The sequence below is a fragment of the Anas platyrhynchos genome, chromosome 2 (genome assembly GCF_047663525.1).
Source record: "Anas platyrhynchos isolate ZD024472 breed Pekin duck chromosome 2, IASCAAS_PekinDuck_T2T, whole genome shotgun sequence".
Lineage (NCBI taxonomy): Eukaryota > Metazoa > Chordata > Aves > Anseriformes > Anatidae > Anas > Anas platyrhynchos.
In genome coordinates, this window is record NC_092588.1 from 92,193,171 (window position 1) to 92,216,675 (window position 23,505).

General features: G+C 38.6%; 1 long non-coding RNA gene across 2 annotated transcripts in view; it reads left to right on the forward strand.

The window, feature by feature from the left end:
- LOC110351875 (uncharacterized) overlaps window positions 1–23,505 on the forward strand; it is a 173,277-nt gene that overhangs the window by 50,945 nt on the left and 98,827 nt on the right. For both annotated transcript variants that reach the window (XR_011807255.1, XR_011807256.1), the window contains exon 3: window positions 12,140–12,265. This is a non-coding gene — a long non-coding RNA (uncharacterized lncRNA). The remainder of the gene's footprint in view (window positions 1–12,139; window positions 12,266–23,505) is intronic.

The following is a 23,505-nucleotide window of genomic DNA, read 5'->3' on the forward strand; positions in this document are numbered from 1 at the left end:
GCAGCCACTCTTACCAGCTCAACTGGAGCTCTCCAACACAGGAATGGTTCCTTCCTTCTCTCTCTTTTATTAGAAATAAATATACCGCTCCTGTAGGTAATGGCTATCCTATGATGTGTGAGCCAAGCATAAATGCAATTCTGGTATAACCTCAGGGAGCTGCAGATAACTTAATTTTACTGTTTGTTGTCTTCATAGCAGTGGCTGGCTTCCAAGCACTTGGCTAAATTGCTTTTGTGAAGAAAAGAACAGGACAACCCTGTAGAGCATGATAATGCTTCTTTGCTCAGTTTTTATTATAAGAGAATCTTAAAAGTTAAGTTGCAGTAATAACTGCTTACAGGTAGCAGAGATTTATCGTTGTTCTTTTGTAGAGATCTGCATATGTTAAAATATTCCCTTCTGCAGAAGGAATAGTAGTAAATTCCTGTTTTATTGGCAAAAAAATATTTTTCCTTCACTTTAGAGGAGGATGGAGACTGCTGTATTATGTCCCAATGAGACAAGCACGCACAAGGTTTTTTTGGCTACTGTGTTATTGATATTTACCTTAATATTTGTCTTAAAACTAACTTGCGTTTTTTTGAAAGGTAAGACAAGCTTCCTCTGTGTGCATAAAGAAAATATTTCTACCTGGTCACCTGGTCCTACATCACAAAAAGATAACACAAAAATCATAATTGTTTCTGTCACTGTGCAAAATCATGACACTAATGATCTTGAATTCTATAGCTCAAATGCTACATAACATACTGTTAAAATAATTTCATACAACCTATAAAAGCAAAGCATCCTAGGACAATTAGACGTGAAATGTTAATGTTGCTGCATTTCAGATGTATGATGTGAATAAGCAAAATCTTTACTGATGCTGTGACTAGCATTCTGCAAATGTGATGAATACCTATCTATATCTTTAGTAGTTAGCAATTTTGTTGTATAAATTGTAGCTGGTGAAGAAAATGTTCAGAATGTTTCAGACAATGGAAATTTTAAAGAAATATAAACAGACTAATTCTGGGGGAAGGTATGGTGGAGATATGGACTATATCAGTTTAAAAGTTTTGAAAGTTGCAGCTTTAAGCTTCAGTACCTTCTTGTCTGTTTGTCTTTGGTGCAGAGGTACTGTTAGGATTGGGGATAATCCTACGTTTTTGCCAAAGGAAAATTCTTTGACTTATTTTAATTAAAAAAATGTCTTATTTTAATTTAAAAAAAAAAAAGTAAAAAAAAAAATATCAGTTAAGTTTTCTATGGATTGACTGGACTGCTTTTTGGAGTTGATGATACATAGCTCTAAGATGCACAAACCAGCAACTTCCTTCTAGTTTGAGCAAAACTGCGACGCTAAGTGGAGCTTTCCCTCAGTAGAGGCTTGTTGTCTTGTATGTGCATACTGAAGACCCTTTGTTGGACCAGGTCTTGAGATATTCTTGGCACCTGCAGCTCATTCACCTAAGAGAGATCAGTATGTAATTCAGTAGCCTGTGGTATCATCCTTTTGGAACTGAGCAGAGTTTAGTGAATATCCTTTGAAATCCGGTTTGAAGGCAGCTGTTAGAAGGCTTAAAATACTTGTTATAGATAGCTTGTGACATTCCCATCCATCTTCTCTGATATCAAAATAAATTAAGAAATGTATACAAAGCAGGAACGTTCAAAGAGAAGAATTCAGTAATACTGTACTGATTTATCTCTTTTCTATTCCTTATGTCTTCAGGCTATAAAACTCCTTAAAACGAGTAAGTTTTAACAAATAGTTTTTAACAGAAAGATATTTTTGTTTTATAAACAACTATGGCAGTACATTGGGAAAAATAATTTTATTTTGCACCGATTAGAGAGAACTTCACGTGTACCCAAACTGTATAAATTCTAAAGAATTATTATATCTGTTTATTTTGCACTAATACTGGGCCTGTTTCAGCCAAAATAAATTTGCATAGATGTATTGATTACAGGAATACTGTCAGCAAAGAATGCAGCCATTAAGCTTTAGGGATAGGACACAAATAATCTATTTGTGCTAACTTAATATCTACTACATCCTAACTAAATCAATTATTTAACCGAAGTAAGGAAAAAGGATCCTTCTGCTTGCTAGCTACTTGCAATGGGTTAGCCACAATAAATAAATCAGTTTGGTAACCAAATGTTTGGATACTCTACAAATGTTGTTGGAAGTTGTTTGGTCTGCATCGTTGAACTGGAAGATCTAAATCTTAAAACAATCTTGATTTTGTCAAATGGTGGGACCATACATTGAAATGAGAAAGTACAAAAGTGATCATCAAAGGTGACAGAAGAATTTTAATAATCTCAGATATCAAAAAGGCTGTCTCTGAGTTAGGCTTTGAGTTCTTGTCTGAAGGAGTGGACCAGAACTATCAAAGGGTCATTTCATGTCATTTTTGAGTTGATTATATTAGGCTGTTTTGTAGGAGAGTTGATCAGAAAATTGATAACTGCTTACTTTACTATCAGACTATATCAATTAATACTAGAAAAGATGTTGACCAATAATTTAATTCACCAGCTACCACCAGATGTTGAAAGATCTATTTACTACCTGCTACAATTTTCTGTAATGATGCTTACTATTTCAGGCTAATTCTTTAAGCAGTTTCCAATGATAGCTCCTTAATTTCAGGCATGATTTTATTTTGAAATTTTGTTCATCCATAACTGATTTCAGCTGATTTTTTGTTTTCTCTGTTCTTTCTCTCTTGATGTTAGCCCTAGAATACTTCACTAGATAATCATAATTGAGGGGGATGATCTGCACACTTCTCTGAATACTTTGATTGATGGGCTGTTTAAGAATCGACTTTGTGCTAATTGTGTAAGGGTAAACAGCAGTGACTATGAATTGTTCTGTCAAATAATGCCATTAGTTTCAGATTAGTTTTTGAGAGTGGTTTGTAAGTATAATTTGGGACCTCCAGTGAGAGCAAAACAGGCACTCAAGCAGAGTGTTCATAGATTGAGTCAAGAATTTTTAGATAACAAATAAGGGAACTTGAGAGAACAACTCCAGAGAGAAGAGGTCAGCAATGCTGGGATTGCAGTGCTTAACCTCAGGTTGTTGTGCTACTTATGTTTTAGTACTACAGCAGAACAGGAGGACTTTCTCTTTTTCATATAGCTTTGACTTCTCGTTATCCCATCTACCTTGAAGCAGAGAAAACTCAGTGCCTTCTGAAGATCCTGAGAGGGGCTGACTAGGTGTCTCGGGGAAAAGGAGGAATTTACAGCCATTCTTTGGGGATATCAGCTGTAATCAGTGGAACTTAATAGATGAGTTCAGAAGGAGTAAGCAGGAGTGAAAGTGGTGCACTTCCTTGCTGTGTGAATTGCCAGAGTTTGTTACACATAGCTGCCAAACTTCTTCTTAATGACCTGATAGACTTCAAGTTCAGTAGTAGCAAATCTGTGTTTCTCGCTGAAGATATAACTCCACTCCTGATCGGAGACCCTCACCATTCAGTATTGATTGTCATGTGCCCCAGTTGTAACTAGTGTGGTTTGCTTTTGTTTGTCTTAATGGATGTTGGTTTTAATTCCCTGAATAAAGTTCCTTCATGAATGAAGAGACAATAACAATAAAAAAGTTGTCAGAGTATATCTGACTTATTAATAATGCATTTAGTAAGATCAAGAAAGATGAAGACTACTAAATGCAAATATAAAACTGAGATGACTATTCTTTTGTAACCAAAGTGAAAACTGAATAAAGTGTGAACTTTATTACTTAGGGAATTTGAGTTGCCATTCGAAACCACAAGGGAAATGATCAACCCCACAAGAACTAATTGTCAGATAAATGCAGATGGGGTGGAGGGAGCAAGGGAAGGGAGCAGGGAGTTCATTTTTTTTTTTTTTTTTTTCCTTTGGCTTTATAAGGTTCTTGTGCATAGCATATAAAAACAAACAGACTTTCTTTGGCTAGTTTTATTATTTATTTCATTTATTTCCTTCCCCATGAGAGGGGAAAAGTACACTTCTATGACACTAGAGCAGATTTAGCTTGTGAAGTACAAATCAGTATATATCCTGTTAGCTGACAGAGACCTTTCTAATTTCTAGCATTTTGCCTTCTAATGCTAATGGGAGAGACTTTCATGATACTACATAGCCAAGTGAGGAGCCTTCCCAACATATAACACGTGGCACATTTCAGTGTGCTTTGAGAGTCACACCTGCATGGGCAATGATTGAATAATGACAGTTATAAAGATACCTGTTCAGGGTATTATTGATTTCATAGTAATTCAAGGTATGACCCTTCCTAGCTTCTGTGATATTTTTGAATCTTGCAGTATCATTTAAAGTTAGCTAACAATGAGACTGCGAAATGCATGGTTTTGGTTTGTCTGTGCTCTTTCTGTCCTGCAACTCTGCCCTGCTCCCTAGTCTTTCTGTAACTAACTGCCATAGATCCATACTGTTTTCTGTTATCACCGTTTGTCCAAAGGAGAGAACTATAGTGGGTTTTGTAGCATTGCTTGGTCTCAAGTTGTTGGTCTTCCCAATATATTTCTGGAGGTTGTGTACCATATCTTTAAAATACGGCTGATTCTTGTTCCCCCCTTTTCTCTATCTTTGTTTTGGTATGTATTGTAATTCTTTCACAGAGCCTGAGTATCCCACCTTAAATTTTGCAGCAGAAGGAAAATTTGGGTGACTTTGTTTTAGATGCCCAACATAATATAGTTTAAATGTTCCCTGCTTCTTTGGTATTTTTGTTCTTTAAATCAAGCATATTTAAGCCGTGTTTCCTCTTAGTATGGAATCTTTTCCTCCTGACTTTCCTTCTAATTCCTCTAATCCTAAAATTAAACAGGATTCAAATGATAAAACAACACCCTGCACTTACAAGAGACTTGTTTCCTACCTTCTTATTCTGTTTATTTTGAATGTAAACTTACTATGCCTACTTTGGGTTTCAGATTTCTAGGGGCAGGGAGAGATTGCTTGTGTTCCAAAAGTCATCCAGCACCACATCATTCTAGAATGTTTCCTGAAGTTTTCTGTGTCTGGTAGACATTTTTTTAATACTGGTTTCTGCTATTCAAATTGACTTACGTTGAATTGGGGAAACTTTTGAGTATCAATTTAAAGAGGCTGAAAAAAATAATTGAATATTTTTCTATGAGAAATTCAAAGCAGAAGTAGCTGTTAAATTATTACATGGAGAAAAATATCATTTATGTTCCCCTAGTAAGTCTTTAATCAGCCTGAAATTCTTTTTTTTTTTTTTTTGTATCCTTGTTTTAACAAGCATAAATTATAAATTTTCAGTATGAACTGAAAATGCTTAAGTGATAACAGTGCTTCCCTGACTTACAAAACTAGAAACTTTGTTAAGTTCTTTACTTTGAAATGTCCCTTGTATGAAAGGAGATTTTGGTTGTTTGGGGGTGGGAGTTTATTTCCAGAATTTACACTTTCCTGTGGAAAAGGTTCATTCGGACAATATTGGCAGGCAGACTGTTTTATATCTTTAGGTACAAGTCTCAAATGATTATGGAAGTGGTTTCAAATATAGGAGTAGTAAATAATTTGAAAATTGGCTGAAGCTTCTTGTTTCTGATGACTGCATAGGGACGTTAGCTAGCAGATAATGCTCTTGAATGCAGTCTATCATTCCTGCTTATACATCTACTCACCATCAGGACCTGTGCCTGAGTCTTCATTATGTATGTTTGTCATGTTGCAGGTGGTACAGCTATGAGCATCGCACCGGGGTCAGATAGGCCTGAGCTGTGTTTGCTGACCTCTGAAGCGTAATTCTCTTGTGGATGTTGGCTTTGTCCTGTTGTACGAACATACAACCTTGGGAATGGATAGATGCTCTAAGGAGAGAGATAACTTGGCTTTAGCAGCAGATTATGCCAAAAAAGGGAAGGCAGCTCTGTAGCACTGGCTGTGTGATGTGCAGATAAAGCATATGTATTTTCATTGCAATCCTGCTGTCCCTTACATGCTGCTCTCATTAAGTGTAATGAGGCTAATCTAAAAGCCTTAATAATCTTTCGATATATTATTAAGCCCCAATTATTTGTGAACAATGCCAGTGTATGTGTTTGAGGTCAACATAGCATGCAAGTGCTTTAATTAGTGCATCATGTCCAGTTATACTCACTTACTGTTTTAATTAGAATGGTAATTGAGAATTGAGTATGTATGTCTTGTCTTGCATTTGCAGATGCCTAAACCTATTTGTTGCTGTTGTAATTACTCCTTGCCCTACATTTTCTGCCACCCCTTGTTTATTTACTATTTGATTAAGAAAACGTAAAGAGGAAATAGAGCTATTGTATAAAGGTTGATTTTGGTTTGGCCTGCCTTGATTGCATAATAATGTAATTGAATGGTCATCCAAGATGACTGTGAGGTCATCTTGCCTGTAGTCCCTAGTGTCTCTGCCATGTTGGATCTTTGGTCCCAATTAACCCATGAAAAAAACAGTGAAAAAGCAAGGAGTAGACACTTTTTGTATCTTTCAATTACTTGGAGTGCTTTTTCTGATAGTCATTGTGTCATCATGTACTCTAAATACCTGCTGTGAACTTGTTATTTGCACTAACTGTAGTATCTTGAAGAGTTTTAATATTGCCAAGTCAACATGAATGTTTGGGGGGGGGAGGAGAGGGGGGGTAGAAGGGGAGTGGAATTAAGAATGAAAAATGCAATTTTTATTGATGTCCAATTTGCAAATAGATGCAGCCCGACTCAGTTAGCATTTAACTTTTGAACATATAAAAGCTTATAATAATTTTTGTTGCAGTGGAACATCTGTTAGATAATCAGAGATCAAATTAATGGAGGACTGAAAGCAATTAACTAAAGGTTACAAAATAATTAGTATAATAATATTAAAGTAGCACTTTCATAGCTTAAATTGCAGCCGGTTTTCATGATAACACATTATTTTAAGGGACCTTAAAATTTGCTTTTGGAGGAAAAAAGGAATCAATAGGAAACATTTTTGTACTCAGAGTAATTACATTGAACAGACTTAGGGTTAGAAAATGATTTATATCAATATAGTTATTAAACGAACTTCACATTTTGAATTCTAGCCTTTTGTTTCACATAAGGTCAAAAACGGTTGCTTTCAGTTTTCATACCATCCGTACAGTGAAATCTCTGTGGAAACAAATGCAGTAGTTTAATTGAAGAAGGTTCCTTATACCTGAAGTAAGTTGTTAGTTTTGTGGGTAATATTGAGAGACCAGCTTGCTTCCTTTGACTTCACTGGATGCTATAGACTCATTTCTGCTTTCACAGAGGTAAAAGAGTGTTTTGTGTGTGATGGTGGGTTTTGTCTGTTTTGGAATATCATGTGGCTACTGATTTCAAGAGGGGGTGGCTTTTCCACAGGCAATCATTCTGTAGATGCTGGTTGAAAATTCAGAAGCCTTTCTGAGAGTAGAGGGCTTTTTATCAGCAGGTGGCAATGTGGTGGGTGTGCTGACAAACTTCACAGTTATGAGGATCTTACTTCTGGTAGGGCTGTCCTACCTGGAAGTAAACTGTTCTTTGAGAAACTGAATTAACGAAGTTAATTTTTTTATGGCATTCATTTTTGAGCTGTGGCTGGGGTCTCTGCAGTCTAGCAGAATATCAACCTGTAGCTTTTCCACAGCTGGGCTGCTTATAATTTTTCTTGTGTGAATTCTCTAGTGGGAAATAAGTTGGCCTCACTGGTCAGGCTTTCCCTCGGTCAGGGCATTAATGGTGTCTCATTTATCTGCTTTATCTGCTGTCAGAAAGTGTGTAGAAACTCGGTATGTTTGAGAGAATTACAACTTTATTAAAAATTGGCCAGGGGCTCAAAATCAATTATGACAGGAGGAAAGAGTTCATATATGTACATATGTTACATGATTAATAAGTTCTGTTTTCTTTAATGCTACACTGAAGGTCTCAGTGTTACACTGGTAGTAAGAGCTAATACAGCTCTTTCTGGAACTGCTATATTAATGTCCTGTGTTAGGTTTGTTGCTCTTGAGTCCCAGTGTAGATGTGGTTTTGGAAGGGATGAGCTAATCTTTTCATAATAGAGGTGCAGAGTCCTTGTAAAAGTTTTTTGGTTTTTTTTGTTCGTTTGTTTGGTTGTTTTTTTGGTGTGTCCTTTTGAAATGTATTTTTGTTTGTTTGTTTGTTAATGAATAAGACATTTTAATACTATGCAAGAGTTTTGGAGTGAAAGTACCCAGTATTGTCTTCCAGCTACCCAGTAAAAACTATCATGGCCCTTAAGACCTTTAAGAAATGCTCTAAAAGACATGTAATATGGACAACTGTCCTTAAGGCACTTTGATATTTTTACTACTTTGTCATCAAATTTCATTCTTTCATCTGTCCTGCTCCCACACCCTCAGCTGTGCATGGCAATTCTGAGCTCTGTACAAAGCTCTGGTCATTTTGCCAGATCTCTCATGCTGTCTTATTTCACATAGGCCATTGAACCAACCAGGCATTTTGACAAATCAATTTTTGAAATATCTGCTAAGTCTCCATCCAGAACTTCAAACTAGGATAGTTAGCTTGTTTGGCAAAGCCAGTTTTGGCACCTTTGTAGAGAGTTCTGTGTTTATTAATAGTCTCCCTCTTGAGCTTTGTTTGTACTTCTTATGGAGGGATGCCTTGGTCCCATCTGTGCAGCAGTTACTCCTGCATTAGCTTTCTCACTTCACAAAATTTTTACTTTTTTAGCATCTGAACAGGAGAGACAACCTTGACAAGGGAGTAGGATAAGGATATTCTCATAAGCTTTCTTATAAAGCTTGGTTAATGTAAAACACTATCAGTCATTTGGGATGCAGCCTGCTTGGAGGCACCTTCCCATCTTTTCAGCAAGAATTTCCTCGTTTTTGAGTAGAGGTTGCTAATCCTTTACTTAATTGTAGGTGGAAGTCCCTCAAAATCAAGGCTAATGCACCCTGGCAGTGTTCATCTTTCCTGCAGCCAGGCAGCCCACCCTGAGATGGACCAACACTGAGCCCATGGAGCACCTCTGCAGGTCTCCTCCTTGGAAAAGGTCTCCTCCTGCCGTCCCTCCTTGGAAAGACAGAGCTGCTCAGTATCCAGAGCTGTCGGTCTGGCATTCTCCATGCACACAGACACACAGTGCAATGCAACCTTGAAAGCAGTAGGGGAAATTATTTTAATCTCCTAGAGCACCCCTACTGCATGTGCACACATGCACAGAGTTTTTGTATTTTCTTGCTGCCCTAGGCCCCCATATGTATTTACTGTCTGCCTTGCTGACACCCTCTCGAGTGAGTCGGTAGTCTGGGAAGGAAGGACATTACAGCCATTTTTCTTGCTCCTGTTCAGAAAAGAAGCCTGCTTCAGTGCTTCAGAGATACTGTGAATAAAGCTGCTTCTGCTCCCCCCTCCCCCCCCCCTCCCCCCCCCCCCCCCCCCCCCCCCCCCCCGGCCCTTTCTGAAACATACACATTGCACTCAGTGTGATATTTGCTTCTTATTGGCACAGTCCAGTGTTTTGTTCCGGTGCCCTTCCAATTATTACTGTATATTAATTTTGATTAGACAGGAGGCTGCTTTGTGAGTCTTGACTTTCTGCCAGTATAACCAAGTGTGAGCCATGGGAACGAAAAGCAAATGTTACTTTCAAAACCTTGTGAAGAATATATTACTTATAATTCATACTAAATATGTATAATTCTAAAAAGAATATTTTTGTCTTTTTTGGACCAGGAATTGAGATGACAAATCTATCCAAAAAAAGGGGGAAGAAATCTGAAAATAGTCACTATTTGTATACACCATTTTGTTTGTTTGTTTGCATATATTCAGCACTCAACCTTTGTATTCTTTTAATTTTTAATCAGCTGTTCCTTTAATGGATCAACAGCTGCTGTATGAATTAGAGGAGTAGAATCAATGTCAGGAAGGGGAAAAAAAAAAAAAAAAGGAATGGCTTAACTTCCTGATCTCCTTATCGCAAAACAGTCCACCAGGAATTCAGGCAGGAATTTCTTCAGGCAAGGTATGTGCTACTGAGACTGAGAGATCACTGTTTCCTCCTCTGGTCTCATCTCCCAGTCTATGAATTACTCAAGTTTAACTCAAGAAAAGGGAATTACAGTACTTCCACACTCCTTTTGGGGGTGGAGTTCCAAAAAGGAGTTTGAATTTTTCTTCTTTCTTTTTCTTTTTTTTTTCTTGTTCTGCCTGTTTTTCTGGCTGAAGTGATTGTCCTTCCTCATCCCCTTGCTCATCTCACACTCCTTTTTGGCTGGCGACTACTGACTTGTCATCATACATTACTTACTGTTGAGAGGATAAGTCCTATGTCCCTGCGGTATGCAGCTCAGTCAGCAGCAGGTGCTGGAAGAGCAATGCAAGTCAATATTTTATGCATTTGAAATCAAACACAGTGGGTCACATATGGTTGCTCCAAGGAGCACTATACATAAGTCTGCTTTCTTTAAGTAGGTGTGCTAAACTGCTCTTACCAATATACCACTAGACTGGCTATATAAATGTGTTTGTAAGCAAGCAGCATGATAAAGAAGTATTATTGAGGCTATAAAATGAAGTACCTGAACATGAGGAAATGGCAGATTGATGCTTTGGGACTGAACCTGTCTTTTGCATGTAACCCTGTGACTGATGCATTGTGGAGATTCTAATGGAAAGAATGAATGATTCTGTGATTCTGTTGAATTACAGAATGGGTTGTAAGGGGTGTGCACAAAGAGGGAAAGACTCTGGGCATTTCCTATTTGGTGCCTCCTGATTTTACAGCTGCAGTATTACTTTAACCTGTTGTGTATAATTTAAAGTTTACTGGTATTAATACATTTGCTTTTACTATTCAGTTTTATCTCCTTGAAGTCTTCCTTAAGAAGATTAGCGTAAACTCTTAATTTTGAGAATTGCAGCCTGGATCTCCAGGAGCTGAGCTGCACAACTAACTTCTCCAGTTGGGCAGGGTGAGAAGGTTTTCAAGTTGGAGATGGATTCTGGGTTATGGGCTGTTTGGTTGAGGAGTAGCTGGGATGTCTAGTTGATTTCCATATGTTGTACATGTAAATGCAGTTTCTTTTGACTTGTTCTGCCAACACAGACCTTAGTTTAATAGCCTTACCTACTGTCATTGTTCTTGACTTGGTATCAAAAAGAAGAACACAAAATGAAAGGGAATGCTTTTTTAATAGTCTACCGTGCTGCCACACTCTAAAGAAGGACAAGGAAAAGGTATCCATCTAACTGACTTCCAGATTTTCAGGTCCCCTTCCCTAGAACTTAATAAAGCAATAATGCCAGGAAAAAAATCCTTTTGAGAGACCTTATGGTGACTGCTTAGAAATTTTATTTTTAGGAAATATTTACAGCATCTCATTTTTTTTCATTAATCAGCAAATATTAACCTGCTGGGGGGGAGGGAACTTTGGGATTTAGAAGCCAGTTTTTAATGTTGTTGCTATGGAGTTGAGACAGTTGCTGAAGAAGTATGTGAACATTCAGCAGCCCTGGGGAGAGATGAAAACACACTACATTGACATTTTTGTCCTCAAATTATTCTAGCTGATCCTTTGTACTGTTGACGGGCGTATAGTTAAGGCTTAAATATCTATTGAGCACAGAGATGTTACGGCAGAGCATGAGGAAATGTAAATAAGTGGAAATGTACTATATTAAAATCTTTCCTCTAGGAAATTAAATTGTCCATAGGATTTTGTTTTCTGGGCTCAAATTTTGTCTCTGTATCAGTTTTGCAACTACAGAAATAAAATGACTTTGGTGTTTCTCTTTAAACTGATTGAAAAGAATTAAACTTGATGTCTTATTTAATAGGGAGGGCAAGTTATTGCCTTTTGATAGGAAAAAAAATCATTATTTTTAGGCTACATTTTACTAATATTTTTTACATGCAAATGAATATTTTTTTATTGCCATTTCCACCACATCCACTGCAAGACATTGCAGAAATCTCACAACAGTCTTGCTTAGAAAATAACCGTCAGTTAATATAATAGTTGCAAGGTAAATGGTAGACCAAGTCTGTGTGTTTTTGAAAATTTTTCTAATTTTGAGCAAAATTACTTTCTTCTTACTCCTCCTTTCCTATTCTCTCTTTTGATCTTCCTGGCTTCAGGAGTTTGGGGAGTCTGAATATTGATCTTTATGGACACTTGATGTAACAAATCATGTTGATGCTGATGAAACAACATCTCTGCCTTGACTGCATTGTGAAACTACAGAAGATAGAAACAGAAACCAGGTAATCCTCTGTAGTATGAACTAGGATAAGGTGGCAAAGGCTAGATCCTGCGAAATGATGCAATAAACAGAAGGCAGACATAAACGAATAAAGCAATAGAGGCTTTAGAAGAATGCTTTGCTTTTGGAAAGATTTTAAAGGCATTTCTAAAGGAAATTATATATTTCAGCTCTTCTCTGTTCCCTGAACAATGGGTGTCAGTGTTATCTCTGCCCAGATATGTTGTCATGTGAAAGCTCCCATTTGTAGTTCCCATCCAATTTCAAAACCTACCAAATGTATTTAATATCTCAAAATCCTTTCATAGTACCAGGAAACATCAGCTCTCTATCACCAACCTACTCTTGATTTTTGAAAGAGATTTATTTTACCACTATGGATAGGAGCAGTATGTCTGATGTTAGATGTTCGCAGGTATACTGTACAGACTCTATAGTGTGTAGGATTTTCTTTTAATTTCCTCTAAGTAACAAGTGTCTGTGTAAAGGGAATAAGCAATGAAATACTTGACATTGTTGCTAATTCTTTGTCTTAATAGTGGTTGTCTAGCAGTACCAAGGGATTCTCTCTCCCCCAGCACTCTCCATGCCTTTTGCTGCCTTGCTGAATTGTGGTCTTTTAATCTTTAATTTTTTTAATAGGTTTTGCAAAAAACAAATGTGATACACATTTTGTCCAGGTATTTGTGCAACTGTGCATACATTTTCATACATACAGAGACCCAGGGATTGAACGTGTATTTTTGGATGTGTGATGGTATAGACCACAGGACTTTCAGAGCTACATGTGCAGCTTGGGCTGCAGGAGTAAATCCCTGGGAAAAGTACAAAAAATACACAAATATTTACTTATTTATTTCCCCAGAGATCATTTGTGTGTATATGAAGAATTTGATCTTTTTTTTTTTTTTTTTTAAAGGGTCTGATGTAGAGTAGAGAAATCCTATTCTTGCATTGGCTTGCCTTTAAGTTGACGATGAGAATGGAGTGACAGATTATGGACCTGGCCTGTATTGTACTCATTCACCACACTTGGGTTTTGTCTTCAGGGAAAAGGTTGGTTCTTTTTAGCATTAAGTGGGTGTCTTCCATGCAAAACCAAGCAAACAAAACCCAAACTATTTAATAGAAAATTTGTCCCTGGTGAGACTTAAGCATTGTGATCCCCAAGCTCCCTGGATTTTTGAGGTCAACTCTACAGAAGCATTCTTTTCGTGGGGTTGACTAGCAGTCAGCTATCAACATGATTCCGACTGTTTGAAAATTTCTATTAAAACATGTTTAACTCTGATGAGGTAACCCAGCAGAAATAAGTCTTTTGCCTGTAGATTGTGTTCACAGGGACTGCCTACCCTGGAAATACCAATATACTCTGAAGTTTATCAAATGCTAGGATTGTACTGATGGGTGTATTTGTTTGCGTCACATAGAACAATGAAGGGGTGTTTCAAACTTTGAACCTAAATGGACTCTGAAGCAAAACCCACAAAGTATATCTGATAAAGGCAATGTGAATGCAGTTGGTCAGTTGTGTAATTAACTTTACTCAGTCACAGAATTGAGAACTTGGAGGGAGTCATTTGATCTATTTCTTTGCCCTAACTGTAGATCAGCTGGCAAGGGTGAAAAGCTGTGTTTCTCAAATTATGAATTCATCTTCCTAAGTGCTTTATCTGGGAGATATGCTCAGTGCAAATCTAAAACATACTGACATAATTGATCTTCATTTAATGAAAAAGTATTCCTGAAGGAGTGTTTGTGCTTTCCTACATAGTAGCTCAGTGATTATAGCACATGCCCAGAATGTGGGAGACTTGGGGTCAGCTCCATCCTTTGGCTGATGAGGTTTAAACCCTCTTCTATCACCTCCCAGAAAACAGATCTGGAGGACAGTACTAGGCAGCAGCTTTCAAAATAGAGAATTCAATGGGCAGGCTTATTAGTTCAGCTGAGCATCCATAAGATGGAAGTAAACCAAAGCTGTAAGCCACATCATTACTGGACTTATCTCCTATTCCTGTTTTCTCAGATGTCTGCCGGCTTGCAGACACCCTCACCATGTTCCTGATAACCTATGCTTAGATTTAAAATCTGGAAGAGGCCAAGCTTCTAGGATGCTTCCTACTTAGTAGCATGTCATAGTAACTGCTTTAACTGTCTTTTCATGAGCAACCTCTCCAAACCCTTCAAAATAAAAAGCAATTTCATCTAGGGTTACTGATCTTCAAAACAACCTAGGTCAAACACTAGAAGCAGACCTGAACTAAGCAAATTAGTACTCCATGGCTGTAACCCTACTGGTTTTTGCACTGACCCAAAGCGTTGAATATTCAGAAATGACAATCATGAGACAGGCTGGTGTCTCATGCATTATGGTATATTAGGTTAGGGCTTTCCTTCAGGTTTGTTGGAAGTTCAAGAGATGTGATGCTGTTGTTTTGTGTGTTCTCTGTTGAGACTCCTTTGAGCCATGTTGTTAGAAGTAGAGGACTTTTTATTCAAATTTATTAACTGTGCTCAGCACAAGAGAGCATAAGTAAATCTTAGAATAAAATTGCAAATGGTTTGCTTTACCAATGGATGTAAATGTCTTCTGAAGAATTTGCTGAAATCTATTTGGAAACCACCTGATTAAATGAGAAAGGAGGGCCTTTAGAACAATTTAAATTGAATTCAACTAACAACCCAAAGCTTGACCTCAATTGACAGCCGGTGTTACCCTAACCATTGACCTTCTGAGTTCCAGTCACAGTCTCTCTTTCAGCTGCCATCAGTTCCATGCAGAAAGGTGGGTGCCTTTCTAGGAAACTGTCTTGGACAAACCAGGCAGCTAACAGCTTGGTTCTCTGGAAGTCATGCTGATTTTCTCTTTTGCTTCATTTAAGAGACTTAGCTCTAATTCTTTGTGTCCTATATACTAGACTTTTCTCAGTGTGCCTGCGCTATGCAAGCAATGGTCATGCCTGAGATAGTGTGACTTGGAGCAGTGAAGTCTATGTGGAATGGTGCAGTGATGTGTCAAATTTTAAACTGGTGCTGAAATATGTATGTCTATGCTTTCATATTGGTACCTTCAACAGTTCCTTGCTTCGGGTGTTGCACCAAAAGGGTACAGTTGCATTATTTTAGGAACAAGGATGGTCCAAACTGGCTCCAAGGTCTTTGCTGTGATCTCACTTTGCAGTTTAAGTGTGTTCTTCATGATCTGGATGAAATCTTCAAACTGTGGTGGTCCTTTGGGCAAGCCCATGGGCTTGTCTCCTAATTATACTTTGAGAGGAATTGTGGTAAACTTAAGCCCTGATTTCTCATTAGCTTCTCCCACTTTAATCTAGAACCACCCATGACTTTCATGCAAACAAAAACATGGAGAGATTTTTCAATTTCCTTGTGAGTATTGGGATTCACTGGAGCTAACAGACAACTCAGGGATGAGGTTGTTCTGCTGAAGTGCTGTTGCTCTGACTGCTGGATGCATGAGGGCTTATCTCATTTTTGGGTCTCAGAATACTGCAATGAAAAGTCTATCCTCAAAACGACAGGTCTCTAAAATATTAAAAGTCTTTATATGTTTGCTGCTGTCCTCAGCTCACCCAGCCAGCTGGCAGAGAAAAACTGATGGAAAATTTTAGACTCCCTCTCTTTCCCTTCACTGAGGAAGGATTTATATAAGTGCATATTGGCACGTATTCATGTATGAGCACATATACAAGAGGTTGCTTGAAAATACACTTACTGTATTAGTTGATTAAAAAAAAAAAAAAAAAAAAAAAAAGCTCCTGGGATTGTAAATCTGTTTTTCTGTGTTTGTATGAATATTCAAAATACCAGCTATTCACTAATATAGTTAGGTGCTCATATAGTTATCCTTTTGCATGGAACAGCACCTACCTCAGCACCTACCTCAAAAAGATCCAGTAAGTTCTTATTTTTAAAACAAAGGGTGATTGAAGCAACGGCTATAAATTACCCAGAAAAGTAGCTAGACTTTTTTGCAGATACAAAAGGTGGTCAATAAGATTGTATTATTCAATACCATGCTCCGTAGCTCTCACTAATTATGAAAGATGTGTTATGTCACTTGCAGTACTGTGATTAGCCTGCACATTTAAAATGTTTTCAAGGAGCTTATTTCATTTTCCAAAGTGATGTTTATTAGATGCATAGGATGATTAATCTAATTGTTTCTCATGACATATGGACTCCTAAATTAGTGATATCTAGTTGAATATAGCATGAAGTAGTGTTTGTTTTTCTGGAGGCAGGAGGGAGGAAGGGAATATAGAGCTAGGAATCCTAATGTGGAAATAAGTGGTGAATTTGGAAGAGAAATTGGAAAATGTCAGGAAATCCACATGATACACGTGCTCAGAGCAGCACGAGGTATGACAGTGTAAAAGAGACACTGTGCAAGAACAGGACAGATGTGAAGTGGAGGCAGATGGAGCTGTGGCAATGAGAACAAAGCAAAGTATCTAATTCAATCTGAGATTAGAGAAGCATGGAGGAGGGAAAAAACAGTTAAAAGTCCACAAAGGCAGCACCAAAAATCCTGCTTTGCATGACAATTTAAAGAAGTTGAGTTGCATCAATATCAGCAGTAAGAATAAAGAAAAGATATATAAAGCTCTTGACTAGATTTCATGTAAGAAATTGAGAAAAGCTGTCTGAGGATAGAATGCCATATTCTTACTTACAGATAGAAACTTCAAAGTATGTTCCACCATAAATACCTCCTCGTTTTTAGTAATTATTTCCTCTAAATTTCTCATTTTCTCAAAAAAATCTCATTGCTTTCTAGTGATAATAAAATGGCAAGATTTTTCCTTTTTAAAGGATGCTGGGAGAAAAAAAATCCTAGATGTATACACCTGATTTCACTGTTACTCATAGTTCTTTCTCTTGTGATAGTCTTTCTAAAGAATACACTCATCCTCATGGATCAGGATCTTTCTGTAAGTTTCAATATCTTTTCCTTGTCATACCTTCTGGCAAATTTAAAGGGAAGCAAATTGGATGTAATAGAGATCGAGTTCTTTTTATAACCTTTTAAATAATTAAGTCCCATCTACATCTGTACTGTCCAAGAAAGCCTAATCCTCTTTCTAAATTAACAAAACTTATCTTTTCCCCATGTGCCAAGTATTCCTTCAAGAACCTTTCCTTATAACAGACTTGGCAATAGATGTGTGTACTTTTCTGAATTATATTTTTGTAGGTTACACCAGGTGAATGTCTAATTCTTACAATTTAAGATTGTACAATGAGAGTTTTTTTTTCCTTAGAAACAATACTCCAAGAAATGTAATTTCTTATTTGTTTGTTTTGAAATCAGTAGAATTTCAATTTTAATTGTAGGATTTATTGTAATGGAAGGTAACAAATATGTTTAGTTGATGACCATTGAAAGGGTTATTGGATGTCAGGAACAGAAAGTCAGTCAGGTATTTTAGTAGAAGCCACAGGAGACAACCTTCAATATATTTGAATTATGTATTTCAAATATTGCTTTTTCACATAAGGCATTATTGCAACATGAATCTTTTTTTTTTTATTATTACAATAAAAAAATCTAGGCTTTATAAAAGCATAATATTTTTTAAGACTGAAAAAATGTGAGCCTACTTGAATAGGTGACAGCATGTACAGCAAGGAAGGCAGATGTGATTCATGTATGAAAGCTGGCTGTGAAAACAGAGCTTTCTCCAAGGTCTTATAATAAGTGAGAGGGGCTTCTATGCAAGTCTTATAATATTAAAGGAAAACATTCAGCTGGAGAGAAGTCATTTATCAGGACATGACTCTTGTAATTCTGCTTTCCCCAAAGTACTAAGTTTCTGGTGAAAATGATCATGTTTCATTCTTTTGTAGGGGCTGCCATAGAAATAAACCAGCAGTGTGCTGCACTTTTGTACCTAGTTCTGCATCATTATAAAATTAGCTGTAGATCTATGTGATTTCTTTTTTTTTTTTTTTCCTTTGTGAATAAGTTGAACACAAAAGTAGCACTGATGGACATTCTGCTGCTTTTATTATTTTTATTTTAGAATATGGGTGGTATTTTTGTCTTTTGTGTGTCTTAGACTTTCATCATAGGCTTAATAAAAAGCAGTCAGTTCAGCTAGATTACCATAACTCCTAAGAAATTTCTAGTGCAGTGAGAGACTGTCCTGTCCGAAGATCCCATATATTCCCTGTATTTGGTCCTGTACTATGCAAAAAGGATTGTACTCTGCAGCTTTCTTTCTGATAAATATGTACCCCAGAAGGCAATTAGCCATCGGGGAGGGCGTGATCATCTTTGTAGACGGAAAGACATTAATAGGTGATAAACAATAGAGAACACTGAGGGGGAGGAAAAAAAATAGGAGGGGAAGAATGTAGAAAGGAGGCACCACTTTAATTAAGGCAGCAATTTTCAGGTCGAGTGTGTGGACACTTAGGACTAAGTAACCTGTATTCAAATACTTCAGAGCTGTGAAAGGAAAAGAATTGCAAGTCAAAACAAATGGCTTTGACTGAATGGACGGTGAATGTTCCTCCCATCTTCAGAAAAGGCAAGAAGGACTACAGGCCAATTGGCCTCACCTCTATCCCATTAAATGTTATGGATTTGTGATGGACATGCTGACTATAAACAGCTAGTATGGATTTACAAAGGGAAGATTGTACATGACCAGTCTAAATACTTTCTGTGGTGCCATGACTGGCTCTAAGAACAAGATAAGAAGAGAGGAAGTTGCATACCTTGACTTTTGCAAGACTTTTGATGTGGTTTCTCTTGATATATTTGAAGCCAAACTGAGAAAGTATGGGTTACAAGTGTGGACCATAAGATGGCTGAACAAAAATGGAGGATTGTCAGCCTCAAGAATAGTAGTTACTCAGAGACTAACTGGTGGCCAGTTATAAGTAACATCTTTGAATTGTTGATACTGGGATACAGTTTGTTTTCAGCAACAGCCTGGATAAGGGGCTAGAAAACACTTAAGCAAGGTCACAGGTGGCTATGAACCAACATGACCAATGTGAAAGCAGGCAGGGCTGCCCTTAAGTGTGACCTTGACAAGCAGCAGTAATCTCACAAAGTTCACAATGTAAATCTGTTTCTTCATGTAAGATTGGAATAACCACTGCAGCAGTTGGAAAAAACAGCTTTGCAGAAAAGGACTTGATGGGTATTGTTATAATTAATATTAATAAAAGGGGTTAATAAAAGGCAAGTAAACAGTGCTGGGTGTGCGGGGAGTCTGGGCTCCTCCAACACGCATACATGTTACATCAGGTGTCTGTTTTTTATGCTCCTAGGCTAATACATATTCATTACTACTTCTAGAAAAGGCAGGGTTATTATAATTAGTTCCCGGAATCCGAACCCTCCCACTGGCGTATGCGTATCAGTCTCCGGTGGTCCCTCTGGGGGTCTCTTGTGCTGAAGGCTTGTAGTCTTCCTCTCAGGCTTTGTCCTTTGTAGTGGGTTTACGTGGCAAGGTTTTGGTAGCAGGAGGCCATAGGGGTGGCTTCTGTGAGAAGGATCTAGAAGCTGCCCCATGTTTGGTAAGGGCCCCACTGCTGACCAGAGCCGAGCCAATAAGCGATGTTGTTTTGCGCCTCTGTGAGAGCATATTTAAGACAGGGAAAAAATGCTGTGATACACAGCAGCTGGGAGAGTGAGAGGAATGTGGAACAGCCTTGCAGGCGCCAACGTCAGTGAAGAAGGAGGGGGAGAGGTGCTCCAGGTGCCGGAGCAGAAGTCCCCTGCGGCCTGTGGTGAGGACCATGGTGAAGCAGGAAGTCCCCCTGCAGCCCATGGAGTACCACGGTGGAGCAGGGTTCCACGCTGCAGCCTGTGGAGGAGACCACAGTGGAGCAGGTGGACCTGCACCGATGGAGGTTGTGGCCTGTGGAAGACCCCATCCAGAGCAGATTCTGGGCCAGACTTGTAGCCCGTGGAGAGGAGCCCATGCAGGAGCAGGTGACCTGGCAGGAGCTGCTGCCTGTGGGGGATCCAGGTTGGAGAAGAAGCGCTATAGACTGACTATAACCCCCTGTCCTCCTCCTCGCTCAGGGGGAGGAGGTGGAAGAGGGTGGATGGGGGGGGGGGAAGGTGCTTTTTGTTTCTTTCCTTTGTTTCTCACTTCTGTAGCTTGTTAGTACTAAGGAATAAATCTTACTGTCTCCTTATGTGGAGTCTGTTTTGCCTGTCACAATAATTACTGCGTGATCTCCTTGTCCTTATCTCAATCCCTGAGCCCTTTTCATTGCATTTTCTTCCTGTTTCTCTTTGAGGAGGGGGAGTGAGAGAGCAGTTGTGGTGGAGCTCGGTTACCCACTCGAGTAAAAACCACCACATCCTTGTCCTTCTCCTGTGTATCTTGTCTGAATGTCAGAGACTTGCACAGCATTCCTTGCAAGCTTTGTCTTTTAGTCATCCTTCAGCTTCCCCTGTCTTCTTAAACTCTTGGCCAGGTATCAGAGACTTGCATAGCGTCCCAAGCAATAGCTAGCAGTTATTCTGAAACCCCTTTGTTCTCTTATTCCTGGATATCAGAGATTCAAGGTTTACCCTTCAATCCCTCTATTGACACAAATTGCTGGAACATTCCTTACAATCTCTCATCTTCTTTTTAATATTCTCAATTCGTGTCTCTTCTTCAACTTTTGCCAGTAACAACTGGATTTCATCAGTCGGTTCTTGGGGGGGTCCATTTCTTAAGCATCACCTTTCTTCTCTACTGAAGTCATCACAAATTGGGTGCTATTTATTATTCGGCGTATCAATGATGTAAAAAGCAAGGTATCATACAAGGTATAAACAGTAACGTCATTAAACCACATAAAAATAAAAATAACATCCTTTTAATCCATGGTCCACCAGGCAGCCATGAAAACAAATCCCAATCCATACCTTTCCAAGTTTGTACTGGGATGTGGGCTAATTTTCTAATTTCCTTTGATATCTGTTTAACCACTTTTCCATTATCCTCAATTTGTAAACAACAATTAGAATCGTTCAGCTTTCTGCACACTCCCCCTTCTTCTGCTAGTAAATAGTCTAAAACCATTCTATGTTGAAAGATAGCATTCCTCATCTGGGTGGATTGATCAGCCAAAAGATCCAAAGCCATCGCTGTTTGATTGGTTACAATTTTGAGGACAGCTTGCAACATAATTATTTGATTCAAATTATAAATAGGTTCTCAGGCCCCCGATACTACCTCATTTGGGTTCCAGGTAGCTGGTCCATAATGCTGTATGATTCTTTCAGGAGGCCATTCATTCTCTCCCCATTTTTGGGCACTACTCCCGGCTAAGGAAGCATCAATAGATCGTTTTACTCTATTCAGATCATCATATAATCTTATTCCTAAATGATTTCCTTGTATTTGTGACAATAAAAGAACAAGGGTCTTATGTACCCCACATAGCATATTCCTGACCAGTTTTTGGGTAGCCTCTTGTAGGCATGTTTGCCACACACCCAGTAACGTCCCTTTAGGGCCCACGTCCTGTTTGGAAAAGGACCATCCCATCCTTCTTTATTCTTTGGAGCATGAAAATACAGAGTGTTCTTGTTACCGAGTCTGCCCCATTTGTATACCTCCAAACTCCCACATTGGATTCCCACTTACAATTACAATCAAGTTTTCCTTGGGAGCCTGTCATATTATGAGCTGACCAGAAAAGTTTAAAGAACACTAATCTCCCATTCTCATCTTGCCATCTCCAGCGGTACATCCTTACCACATGCTAGTGTTATTATGCTGACAGCTCAAGATCTGACTGTCAAATTGTCCCTCCGCTTGTGCTCTTGCCACGGTTTCACATCCAGATCCAAAAAATTCCCTATATGAGCATTTCAGCCAAGTCCCATTTCTCAGCTGGACATGTGTGGTGTTCCATTTCCCACTATATGCAGTTTATAACTACAGCTTATAGGTCTACATTCAGGACTGGTACGATCATATCCAGGAGACAGAGTCCAATTACAAATGCTTTTTCCTACCACTACTGTTTTTGTTCTGTTTAAACAGTATATACCCCGATCTGACAAGTGCAATTACCATGGGCTTCTTTCCAAAATTGTGTCCCATTATGAACTTCACTCAAATTACTAACCCACCACTTGGATTTGACCGGGCCAGCTACCCAGGGCCAACTTTCAGTTTCCCCCCAGTCCTCCACAAACCCAGCAGTTACTAAGGTTAAAGGCCTTGACCACTTCCTCCCCCAAAATGAAAAAGTTATTCCTCCATTCTTGCCCATGGCTCAGTTGCCCCTGTAAAAACAATACCAGGAAGTATAGCATTTCTTATCCTTTGCGCCGTCCAATCTTGAGGGTGTGGGAAATGCCTTCAGTCAAGGGGTTGGGCCCACTTTCAGGATCGATTTGAGCTTGTGTTACCGTTCAGCCTCTCGGGGTGATCCAGCTCCTGGAAAATGAATCACAATTTTATAGTTTTAAAAAAAAGGTTCTTATGTTATTTTCTCAGGACAACCTAACCTTAGTGTGGTAGAAGTCCAGTCAAGGCCCTCTCACTTGGCAGTCAATACACATAGGGGTTGCCTCCCTTGGTACACCATACACACCACAACAGAGGGTCCTGCCCCGGTCTTGACTTCTCCCTTTCCTCCCTTCAGGCTTGTCTCCTTTATCTGGTGCCCTTAATTCATGCAGAGCCTCGTTGCCAGAATATTAGTCCCTCTTTAGCCTTAGTTTCAGTTCCCCAGGAGTGGACTCAACCCTCCAAGCTTCAGTAGTTATTGGTCCCTTTACTCTGGATGCGTGGGTCCAACCCCTTTCTGCTGTTCTCAGTAGTAAGTAAACAGCTGTTTCAGTAGTAAGCAAAGCAAGGTACGGTCCCTCCCATTGGGGTTTCAATGATTCTTCCCTCCATGTTTTTATTAAGATCTTGTCTCCTGGTTGTGTCTTATGAATAGCAAACCCCAGTGGGGCATTTTGGGCTAAAATTCCCTTTTCCCTTAATTGTTGTATTTGTTTCCCTATCATGAGCACATATTTCAGGCTTTCATAATTCTCTATCAAAGAATAGTCCAATGGCATTCCTTGGGAATACAGAATTCCATATAACATCTCATAAGGTGAGATACCTGTTTCACTATGGGGCATAGTCCTAATATTCAGTAATGCCAATGGCAAACATCTTATCCAAGACAGTTGTGTTTCAGTCATTCATTTAGCCAATTGTTGTTTAATCGTTTGATTCATTCTCTCAACTC